This window comes from Panthera leo, chromosome A2, assembly GCF_018350215.1.
Source record: "Panthera leo isolate Ple1 chromosome A2, P.leo_Ple1_pat1.1, whole genome shotgun sequence".
Taxonomy (NCBI): Eukaryota; Metazoa; Chordata; class Mammalia; order Carnivora; family Felidae; genus Panthera; species Panthera leo.
Window position 1 is genome coordinate 12341163 of NC_056680.1, and position 12068 is coordinate 12353230.

At 49.3% G+C, this 12068-nt stretch overlaps 1 non-coding gene across 1 annotated transcript; it reads left to right on the top strand.

Annotated features, from left to right (window-relative positions):
* Positions 1 to 7683: 7683 nt before the first annotated feature.
* On the top strand, positions 7684 to 7768 carry TRNAR-UCG. Its single transcript has one exon. It is a non-coding gene; the product is annotated as a tRNA-Arg (tRNA).
* The last annotated feature ends 4300 nt before the right edge of the window (positions 7769 to 12068 follow it).

A 12068-nucleotide genomic window follows, 5' to 3' on the forward strand; every position in this document is an offset into this window, starting at 1 on the left:
CAGGGGGTGTGGCAGTGCCCTGGGACCCTGCTCCCTGGGCATGTCCCTTTACTGCCTTTTGTTGTCGGTCTGCCCTGCCCTCCTGGCCCTCCCTGCGCTGGGACAGCTTCAGGGGGAGTCTAAGAAGACCGTGGGGTGTTTGGGGGGCACACGGGAGTGGGCTGGGCCTTTTTCGGAAGCAATAATGGTGTGCCTGCCAGGCACGGTCACCGCAGACCCCAAACAGAGTCCCCTATGACTCTTAGCACCAATCCGGGGGTGGGAACGTTGCTACTCACGTGTTACCAACAGAGCGTCTTTGGAGTTGACACTGACTCCTTGCCATTTGTGACAGCGATCCATCACATCAAAGGCCCTCTCGATTATATATAAACACACCATGGTTTATATGTCACTAAGAAAGAAACAGTGCTGGGACTCTGCCTGCCATGGATCATGAGACACAGCTCAATGGCAGAGGCTCTAAAAAGGAAAACATACATGCTGAGAACTGATGAAGGGCCTTTCATGTCCAGGCAGGTGCTATGCGACAAACGCTGTAAACAGCGTCGATGCCGGGGTGGGAGACAGCGGCCCGCAGCGCCGAAGGCTCTTGCCCAAGCCTGGTGGCTGACCCTTTTTCCCCTCTGCATTCAGCCACATTCTAGTGGACACATACTAGTGTCCTTTTATCCTCGTGTTCCAGTTCGTTAGGAATTTCTGCGTCTTTCCCTCTGGCCAAAAGAAGTTAGGGACGAAGGGACATTCTGAGTCCCATTCCCCGCCCCCCTGCCTCCCTATCCCAGCCTTCTGCCGGCTCAGCTTTGCTACCCGAATTGAACCATTCCCCCCGGCTCCCCTCAGGCAAGCAGGCAAAAGTGGACCGCAAGCGTGCGGTTGCTAGGGAGATCCTGCCAAGTCCTATGTCGGCCAAACTAAATACCCTTCGTTGCAAAGAAAGTTCTGAGAACAAGTGTGGACATGTCCTCATGACTGGCCGGCCATCCTGCCGGATGCCCCCCATCTGGGTCTGTCTGATGTCTTTCTCCTGGTTACACTGGGGTTACAGGCTTCATTCAAGTTCTTTCAATTCGTACATCCCCCTTTGGGGTGAGACTGTCAAAAATTATTGAAAGAAACTTTATGCCTTTGTCAAAAGGAATTGAAAAACAAAACTCACCCACTCTGCCACCTCCCTGACAAACCCACGCTTGTGATCTCCAGGTTGTCGATCTCAGGTGGGGTATTCGGAACACTGAGGCCACTGAGCACATGACCACAGAACTCTGCTTGGAGGAACTCGACCGGTGTCGGAAAACATCCACAGGGCCGGCTTTTGTTGTGAGTCTCTTGGGAGGGATGGGTTGGTGCTTACTTCTCATTCCAGCAGCAGTATGTGGCCCCTGCTCACTAGCCAAACCCATCCGTGGAGGAGAGATGGTACTTCTGCTCTAGTACCCAATTTCCATAGCCTGCCCATGGCAGACATTGCTAATCGATCCCAGTACTCATCTTCCACAGAGCTAGCTGGGATGCAGACATTAGCAGCCAAGTGGAAGCAGCAGGTGAGTTGGAGAGCAGAGGGTTGGAGCCCAAAAGAACCTTGGGATTTGCTCTGGACCTTCCCCCCAGCTTTCCCAACTCATGCACTTTTTGCGTGTGGAACCTGGGGATCCTGGAAAACCATACAGAGGATGGAAACCCACAGGATGTCGGGAATTTTTTTCTCCTCTGTGCCTCATGGTGTTGGGAATGGCCTCTGGGGCGCCATCTAGAGCCTGCCTCTGGGAAAACTTCCTCCCATGCTAGGTGGGGCCAATTTTTCCATGTTCCAGGGAATTTTCTCTCTACCCATCCCAACAGCACCCTCTCTGTCACTGAAATAAACCCCAGCTCACGATTAGTGGTTTAGGCTACAATCGGCAAATGTTATTCCACGGTCCTGATTTATCACACCAGCACGTTCCAGATACATTAAATGTGACATTTGAGCTCTCAAATCCTAGAGCAGGGGTCGGCCAACTATAGCCTAGGGGGCAAATCCGGCCCATTGCCTGCTTTTGTAAATAAAACTTTATTGGCGCGTAGCATCCAGGGCCGTTTTCCGGCTACGAACAGAGAGCTGAATACTTGTGACAGAGGCCACCTGGTCTGCAGAGCTGAAAAGATTGACTATCTGACCCTTTACAGAAAAAGTTTGTTGACCTCTGTCCTAAAAGGTAAAGAGGGAAAAAGTCTTGCCCAAGACATCTTAGTCACAAACAAGCTTTGAACAATTCCAAATAAAAAGAAAAATCCTCTGGAACCTCTCCTGGAGATAAAGTAGAATGTAGGAGAGGGAGGTCCCCATTATTAAAGCTGTTTTCTGGGGGCGCCTGGGTGGCTCAGTCAGTTAAGCAGCTGACTCTTGATCTCAGCTCAGGTCTTGATCTCAGGGTTGTGAGTTCAAACCTTACGATGGGCTCCATGTGAGCCTACTTAAAAAAAATAATTAAATACAATGAAATAAAAACTGTTTTCTAGGGAAATAAAGAGAAATGTATGAGAGCTGCTTGGCTTTAGAAGGGCACTGTCTAGGGCAATAACCATGATCCATCTGCCGCAAACTTTAAGGTGAAGAAATTAAAATTGGGGCACCTGGGTGGCTCAGTGGGTTAGGCGTCCGACTTCGGCCCAAGCATGATCTCACAGTTCATGAGTTCGAGTCCCGCGTCAGGTTCTGTGCTGACAGCTCAGAGCCTGGAGCCTGCTTCCGATTCTGTGTCTCCTACTCTCTCTGCCCCTCCCCCACTCGCAGTCTGTCTCTCTCTCTCTCTCTCTCTCTCTCTCTCAAAAATAAATATTCAGGGGCGCCTGGGTGGCTCAGTCGGTTGGGCGGCCGACTTCTGCTCAGGTCATGATCTCGCGGTCGGTGAGTTCGAGCCCCGCGTCGGGCTCTGTGCTGATAGCTCGGAGCCTGGAGCCTGTTTCAGATTCTGTGTTTCCCTCTCTCTGACCCTCCCCCATTCATGCTCGGTCTCTCTCTGTCTCAAAAATAAATAAACGTTAAAAAAAAATAAATTAAAAAAAATAATAAATAAATATTAAAAAAAAAAGAAATTAAAATTGAGTTGAATTAAAATTTCAGTTCCTCAGTCCCACTGGCCACGTTGCAGTGGCTTAGTAGCCACATGTGGTGGCTGGCCACCATATGGGACAACACAGAGGAGCATACTTCCAACATTGCCGGAGTTTCTAGAGTTGCCTTAGAGATTCTATCTCCCTAAAAGAAACTAAGTAAGACCTGGCCGACACATATGAGAAGCTTTCTTTATTATGTGTTAAGTTTCATATGGACGGTGTGGCTTGCATTTTCAATCTTTTGCTCTATACCTTTCTTTGTATGTTGGTTCTGCTTTTTTTTTTCTTCTCCTGTTTTATTGAGATATTTTCTGCCATCCAGCATTGTGTAAGTTTCAGACGTACAGCGTTAATGACTTGACTTACACAAATTGTAAAATGATGACCATAATAAGTTTAATTAATATCCATCATCTTATATAGATACGAAAAAAGAAAAAGAAAAAATGGTTTATTTATCCTTGTGATGAGAACTTGTAGGATCTACTCTCTTAGCAACTTTCTTTTTTTTCAATTTTTTAAATTAAAAAAAGTTTTTTAATGTTTATTTTTGAGAGAGAGAGAGAGAGAGAGACAGAGAGAGAGAGAGAATGAGCATGGGGAAGGGGCAGAGAGAGAGGGAGACAGAATCTGAAGCAGGCTCCAGGCTCTGAGCTGTCAGCAGAGCCCGATGCAGGGCTTGAACTCATGAGCTGTGAGATCACGACCTGAGCCGAAGTCGGACGCTTAACCGACTGAGCCACCCGGGCGCCCCTCTTAGCAATTTCCAAACACACGTGCCGCAGTGTTAAGTATGGTCCTCAGGCTGTTCATTGCATCCCTGCTGCTTGTTTACCTTATAACCGGAAGTCTGTGCCCTTCGAGTCCCGATGCTTTAATTATCGTTGCTTAAAATGCATCCTAGTGTTTGGAGGCCTCTACCTTCCCTCTTCATACATTCCCCACCCTCCACCAATCTTCCAATTTCGTTTTCCAAATGAGCCTGATGATTGATCATTTTGCGGCATTTCAAAAAAAAAAAAGAAAAGAAAAACTTTTTTTTTTTTTCCTAAAGAGAAATGGGCGATGGGGGCAAAAAGAACTCCAGGAGGAATTCGATTTTGCAACCCCAGGTGCAGGCAGTAAAAGCACAACGCAGCTTCCAGGTGGCATGGGGGACGGGATGATGATCCCTGAGCTTTCCCCAGGCCCAACCGGCCTAGGGACCTTGCTCGTCCTTCCAGAAGGGACCCTTGGGCCGCCGGGGTGACCTCTACCCACTTCTGGCTTTCCTCCCAAACCGAGCATCTCCCCTCTGTCACCCAAGGGTCACGGCATCATTCTCCTTCAGTGGCTTCGCATGGGGGTCTTCCCGTGGAGATCAGGGCTGCACCAGGGGCCCTTGGAGAGGTGTCTCTCTAGTAAATAAGTCATTAGGCAGCACGAATAGCAGGAGTCAGCTCCCCGTGGTACTTGCTTTAGAGGCTTAGTTCTCCTGGGCCACCAGCAGCTCCAGCACAGCTGCTCCTGGTAGGTCCTGGCCTTTTTCCTTCAAGCTCTTCCTGTTCTGACTCTGGTCCCTCAGGCAGGAGAATTTTCCACCCTCTGCCTCCTTCCTAGGATCGGTGGTTTGTGGCTGGCCGGCTTCTCCAACTTCTCTCACTGCTCCAAGGCTGGCACTGCGGGAAAGACCCCTGGAGAGTGGGCTCCTGTTCAACCTCCCTCCATCACAGACTCCATTTATCCAGGTTTCCTGGGTGCACTTGCCTGGAATATTCTGGTACAACTCAGTGAAGAGGGGAGGGGTGATTGCTTCCATTTTATGATGAGGAAACTCAAGACTCGAGGCTCGAGGTCCTAGGCCTCCTCTTGCCTAATTCTCTAGCATTCCAGTTTGCACCTTCTGTTGGGGCAGAAAGAGGGGCTCCTGGGGTTCTCAGCATTCGGACCAAAGTCTTAGGGCCACATCACTCCCCACAAAATCTTGCCCACGGGGATGGCCTTATGTTTTACCACTGCCCCTCTTTGTTGATATTTCAGGTACCTCCCCAACCCCAGCTTTCCTTCTCTGGGCTCTTTACCACACTTCCTGCCACAGGGCCTTTGCACATGCTGTTCCCTCTGGTTGCAAGGTGCTCTGCCCAGCGCACTCTTCCTTGTGTCTTGCTCTGCAACTCAATCCTGAATTCTAAATAAAGACAGGATCCACCCTGCACGCTTGAGACCCATCTGCCCCCAGAACCACATCATAGCATGAGATTTGGGGCAGGGCCGACGGAGATCTTAGCTTTTGTCACGGCTCTATTTCTGGGGCAAGCCAGGGCCAACCTATAAGAAGCTGTAGTTTTCTCTCCCTCTGCCTGTCTCTTATAAGGACTCCTGGAATCGCACTTGGGGCCCCGGTAACCCAGGAAAATCGCCCCAGCTCAAAATCCTCAACTTACTCACATCTACAAAGCCCTTTGTGTTCGCCATCGTCCTCCAGACAAATGGAACCGATAGGATATAGAGAGACACACATAAGAGGAGATTTATCAGAACTGGCTCACGCTGTCGTGGAGGGCCAAGAAGTCCCGCCATCTGCCATCTGCAAGCTGGCGAACCAGAAAAGCAGGCGGCGTAATTCAGTTGTCGGCCCGCGGCCTGAGAATCAGGGGGCTGAAGATTCCAAGTCCTGATCTGAGTCCAAAGGCATGAGAACCAATGTCTACGGGCAGGGGAAGAAGGATGTCTCAGCTCAGGCAGAGAGAGGGAAACCTTTCCTCCCTTTTTTTTTTTTTTTTTTTTGTCATATTTGGGCCCTTGGTGGACGGGATGAGGTGTTGGGGACGGCCATCTGTTTCGCCCGTTTCACCAATTCAGTCTCCTCCAGAGACACCACCCCGGACACACTCAGAAATCGTATTTGACCAGCTATCTGGGTATCCCTTAGCCCAGTCAAACTGACACCTGAAATTAACCATCACAGCCCTTTTCCATACAAGGTGCATTCACGGGGTCCAGGGATTAGGGTTGGATATCTTTGGGGGCCGTTGTTTAGCTCCCACAGAGGGTTTTCTTTCTTTTTTTATGTTTATTCATTCATTTTGAGAGAGGGAGAAAGAGTGTGTGAGCGGGAGAGAGGCAGAGAGAGAGGGAGCGAGAGAGAGAATCGCAAGCAGCCTCTATGCTGTCAGTGCAGAGCCTGACACGGGGCTCGGTCCCACAAACCGTGAGATCATGACCTGAGCCGAAATCAAGAGTTGGGTGCTTAACCGACTGAGCCACCCGGGCACCCCCCACAGAGGGTTCTCCAGGCAAAAGATTCCATGATGGCTGACACGGGATCAGATTCAAAATTTACCTGCTGGATGTCCCACGTCTCAGGTACCCTCACATGCAGGTGCTCTAAGGCTCTGCCTGCACCTCTTACTGGACTTATCGCCGTGGCACCACAGCCAGGCCCATCTTGGGGGGCTCAGTGTGTCTCACCCAGGGCCACCGAGCTAAGTGCCCATGCCGAGGGTTGAACGCGTGCCCCTCTCTCTGCCAGGCCCTTCTCGGTGACCAGTACGGCCCCTGTCCAGTCCCCACGCTGATCGAGGAGAAGGAGTGGGAGGCTCTGAAGGCCCAGCTGACCTCCAAGCCACGCGACCTGGAGTTGGTAGCTCAACACTTCCGGAGGGACGAGAACGCCGTGCCCCCCGCCTACCTGCTGCAGGCCCTGGGCACCTCGGAGGCCTGTGGGCCCGAAGAGGCCACGCTGACCTCAGTGCTACGCTCTGGAGCCCAGGAGGCCCGGAGGCTGGGCCTCATCACCCAGGAGCAGTGGCATCGCTATTGCTGGTCAGGTGAGGCCACTGGGACGCCCCCTCAGGGTCCACAGGAGATGCCCCATGTTCAAACTCGCTCATTGCATACTGTCCCAACACCACAGCCCGTACCTCTGTAAATGTCAAACCAGCCTAACTCCTGGATCCCTGGTTCTGGAAGGGGTTATTTGACTGATCCAAGAGTGCAGCCATGTTCTGGTTAATTCTCTGCCTCTTAGGACCCTCCTTTCCTCTCCTCCTCCAGCTCCTTCTCCCAGGGAGGCTCCTGGCCCTGGGGGAAGGCTTCTGAAATGACTTGCTATCCTGGTCTGTCCGAGACTTTCAGGGCTGAACCCAGATAGTCCTGGAAGATGTGAAACTGTGGGTCACCTAATTTTAGCCCAAGAGCCAGCCCCTGCTGGGGAGACTGGGTCCTCCAGCCTCCCTACACCTGCCTCAGAGCTGGAAACCGAGGCACAGGAAGGGGTCTCCTTTGCCTGAGGTGGGGGATAGGGATTTGACCCTAGTCTATCACCCCGCTCCCGGTTGGCCCCTTACTTCCCACCTCTAGCCTCCCCCTCTGGTTCTTCTATACTCTGCACTGGCTACCAGGAAGGTTTTTGTAAAAATGTAATGTTTTTACAAGCCATTTCCCGCTGTTTTTTGTCAGCAAGAAACAGGTTTTATTATCATTCACGGGTCAGATGTGTCCATTTACAGCACCACGACTATTAAGCATGTCAATTTCTCGTACTAAAAATATTAAAAACATGAACTCATTTTATCCACATATTAAATATATGGATTTAGGGGCGCCCGGGTGGCTCAGTCGGTTAAGCGTCTGACTTCGGCTCAGGTCACGATCTCGCGGTCCGTGGGTTCGAGCCCCACGTCGGGCTCTGTGCTGACGGCTCGGAGCCTGGAGCCTGCTTCGGATTCTGTGTCTCCCTCTCTCTCTGCCCCTCCCCTGCTCATGCTCTGTCTCTCTCTCTCTCAAAAATAAATAAAACATTAAAAAAATTTAAATATGTGCAATTATATCATGAACATATTAAATATATTGATTTGTTTAAATATATGGAATATAGTAATTTATGTTAACAGTATTTTAATTTTACTAAAATATATTGATGACAATATATTATATTAATTCTAGTAATGACATGTCCATTTTTAAAAATAAACTTTTTAAGTTTATTTATTTATTTCGAAAGAGAGAGAGAGAGTCAGGTAGGGGCAGGGAGAGAGGAGGAAAGAGAACCCCAAGCAGCCTCCATGCTGTCAGTGCAGAGCCCCCCATGCTGGTTCAAACCCACAAGCCGAGATCGTGACCTGAGCTGAGATCAAGGGTCGGACACTTAACCAACTGAGCCATGCAGGCGCCCCTTGAAAATAAACTTTTAATATGGGTGTAATTTTAGATTTTCAGGAAAATTACAGTGTTATGAAGCTACAAAAATAGTACAGGGTCTCTGCATGTTCTTCACACAGATAAGTTAACATCTTATGTGACCACAGTACATTTGCAGGAACTAAGAAGTTAACATCGGTACATGACGATTAGCTAGTCTCCAGACTTTATGTAGATTTCCTCAGTTTTCCCATTAATGTTTTTCTGTCCCAGGATCCCATCCAGGGACACGTGCCACATGTCAGTTTCCTCTGGACTGTGACAGTTTCTCAGACTTTCCTTGTTTTGGATGACTTTGACCATTGTGAGGAGCGCTGGCCACATCTTTTGCAGAATGCCCCTCAATCTGGGCTTGTCTGGTGTTTTCTCGTGGTTAGACGGGGGCTATCGGTTTCTGGAAGGAAACCTATCCCCTTATCCCATCGTATCAGGGGTACCTGATGCCCACCTGACATCACAGGTAATGCTAACCTGATACTTTAGTTAAGACTAGCAATGACGTATCAATTTTGAATACGCCATTTCTGTGAATGAATAATAATGTTAATGGCTACTGTTTATTGAGCACTTACTGTGTGGCTATCGCTTGCTCTATGACTCAAAGACAAATACGCTAATTGCTTTCATAGAGATATCTGCCATTGGGACTGTACTCTGCGTCTGGGGTCTCTGCTTCGGGGTGGGCCCGGACTTGCAGTTCAGCCTTGTCCTTTCCCAGCTGTATCGACTTCTAGCAGGTTCGCAGCCTCAGTTTCCTCATCTGTAAAATGGAACTAGTCAGAGGTAGTACATTACAGAGCTGTGGTGGGGATCTTGTCCCCTGGTCTCGCCCCAGCCATGATCTCATTCAGTCAAACCTAGCCCCTTAAGAATTTCCACTTGAGGGGTGGGTGCCTGGGCGGCTCAGTCGGTTAAGCGTCCAACTCTCGGTTTTCAGCTCAGGTCATGATCTCGTAGCTCGTGAGATGGAACCCTGCATCTGGCTCTGTGCTCACAGCTCAGAGCCTGCTTGGGATTCTCTCTCTCCCTCTCTCTCTTCCTTTCCCCCCACTTGTGCTCTCCCTCCCTTCAAAATAAATAAAGATTAAAAAAAATTTTTTAAGGAATCTCCGCTTGAAAGAACAAATAGAAACTCCTTGAAAGTAGCAGAAATCACAAATGCATGTTCGCACCAGCGTCTTCCCAGCATATTTCCAGGCACCTTGCGCAGCTTTCCTCTTTCCATCTTTTTTATTTTGAAAGTAGAGAGCCACAGGAAGTTGCAAAAAAAAAAAAAAAAAAAAAAAAAGGCAGGAAGTAGCTCCCTGGATCCTTTACCCAGTTTCCCCCAAAGTTAACACTTTGCAAAACTAAGGTACAATATGACGACCAAGAAGTGGACATTTTGACAACCAGAAAAAGCATCACTTTTACAGACGTGCATTTATGCGTATGCACGTGTGCACATGTCTTTTGTCCTAAGAAATTATATCACCCGTGTAGCTTTGAGTACCTGCCCCAGTCAATACTCAGGACTGTTTCCTCACTGCAAAGGTCCCTCCCACTACCATTTGATTTATTGTTACTTGTTTAAGCTGATTTATTTATTAGTTTTTAAGTGTTTATTTATTTTTGAGAGACACAGAGGGACAGAGAGAGAGGGAGACACAGAATCCAAAGCAGGCTCCAGGCTCTGAGCTGTCGGCACGGAGATGACGCGGGGCTCGAACTCATGAGCCGTGAGATCGTGACCCACGCCGAAATCAAGAGTCGGACTCTCACCCGACTGAGCCACCCCGTCTCCGCCACTACCCCTTCTAGAATCACACTCGCCCCTCCCCTCAACCCCCAGCCCCTGGCAACCGCTAATCCATTTCTGTCTCTATAATTTGTCACTTCATCGGTGTTAGAGAATGGGATCACACAGCCCACAGCCTGTTGAGATTGGCTTTGTTGCTTTAGCGTAAGGTGCTCAGCTTTCCAATTATTTCAGAGAAATTCCTGACAACAGCCTCATCAAGGGTAAGCTAGTGCATCCACGTTACAGGTGAGGTGCCGTGAGTTGACCAAGGTCACACAGCCCACAGGTGGCACAGCAGACGGTCTGGGATTGACTGCTGCTGAAATGTGTCCCAGAAGGATCCCATTTCCGGACTGGTAGTTGCCTTTGCCCCTGACCTCCATTCACAGGGCTGAGGGGAGAGGGGAGTGGTGTCCCTCCAAGGAGGACTTTTGAGTGGCTCTTGTCTCTGGCTCTGAGACTGCGTCCTGTCTCCAAGGGCCTGACTCACTCAGCTGCAGAGACCTGGGAGCCTCTGCTGAGCCCAAGGCGGCTTAAAAAATAACTCCTCGGGTCTGAGTGCAGTTTCAAAACAACGGCCTCCAAGGAGAAATCAGTGTCTGCTCTTGGCTCTGGAAAATACGGGTCCTGGGGCAGCTGCTGCAAGCTCTGGGACCGGGGTTGGCAAACCATGGCCCAAAGGCAAAATTTGGCCCGCCCACTTGTTTTTGTAAATAAAGTTTTATTGGAACACACTCAACTTAGTTTCTGCATGTCGACGTGGCTGTTTTCACATTACAACAGCAGAGTGGAATCGTCCCAGCAGAGGCCATCCGACCTGTGAAGCCTAAAATATTTACTCTCTGACCCTTTACAGGAAAGCATGCTGACCTTTGCTCTCAGCCTCCCGGCTCATGAAAAACTTTCTCTCTGGCCTCCGTGGCTTTGCAGCAGCTTTGTGAAGCCTCAAATGCCCTGCCTGCCCCTCTCGGCCCAGGATAGACGGATATTCTCATTTGTCAGTCTATCCGTTACGTGTCCATTTTTTCACTAAGATTGGAATACCACTCCACAAAGGCAACGGAGACCTTTATGCATTTTCCTCACTGCGAGACGCCCCAGCATGGACAGTAGAGGCTGACACAAGTGGGAGCTCCCGAAATGTTTGTTGAATGAATGTGGGATGGAGGCACCCACAACTGACAACATTGGATTCTTTTGATTGACGTGAAAGTCACGTAGCACGAAATTAACCATTTTATTTATTTTTTTTTAATTTTTTTTTTTAACGTTTATTTATTTTTGAGACAGAGAGAGACAGAGCATGAACGGGGGAGGGTCAGAGAGAGGGAGACACAGAATCCGAAACAGGCTCCAGGCTCCGAGCTGTCAGCACAGAGCCCGACGCGGGGCTTGAACTCACGGACCGCGAGATCGTGACCTGAGCCGAAGTCGGCCGCTCAACCGACTGAGCCACCCAGGCGCCCCGAAATTAACCATTTTAAAATGAACAATTCAGTGCCTTCATAATATTGTGCAAGCACTACCTCTGTCTAGTTCCAGAACATTTCCATCACCCCCAAAGAAACTCCGTATTCATTAACGATCACTCGCTATCCCCTTCCCCCAGCCCCCCCGGCAACCACCAGTCTGCCTTCTGTCTCCAGGATTTGTCTGTTCTGGACGTTTCATCTAAATGGGATTACACAACAGGTGGCCTTTTGCGTCTGGCTTCTGTTGCTCAACACGATGTTTTCAAGGTTCATCCGAATCAGTGGTTCATTCCTTTCCATGGCTGAGTAAGAGTCAATTGTATGGATGGATCACACTTTGTTTATCCATTCATCAATTTGACGGGCCTTTGGGTGGTTTCCACCTTTTGGCCACTGTGAATAATATTGCTGTGAGCATGGGTGTACATGTGCCTGTTTGTGTTTTCAGCTCTTTTGGGTCTCTACACAGGAGTGGGATTCCTACAGAAACCCCATATTTAACTTTTTGAGTTTGATGGTATTGTTTTATAGTCGGG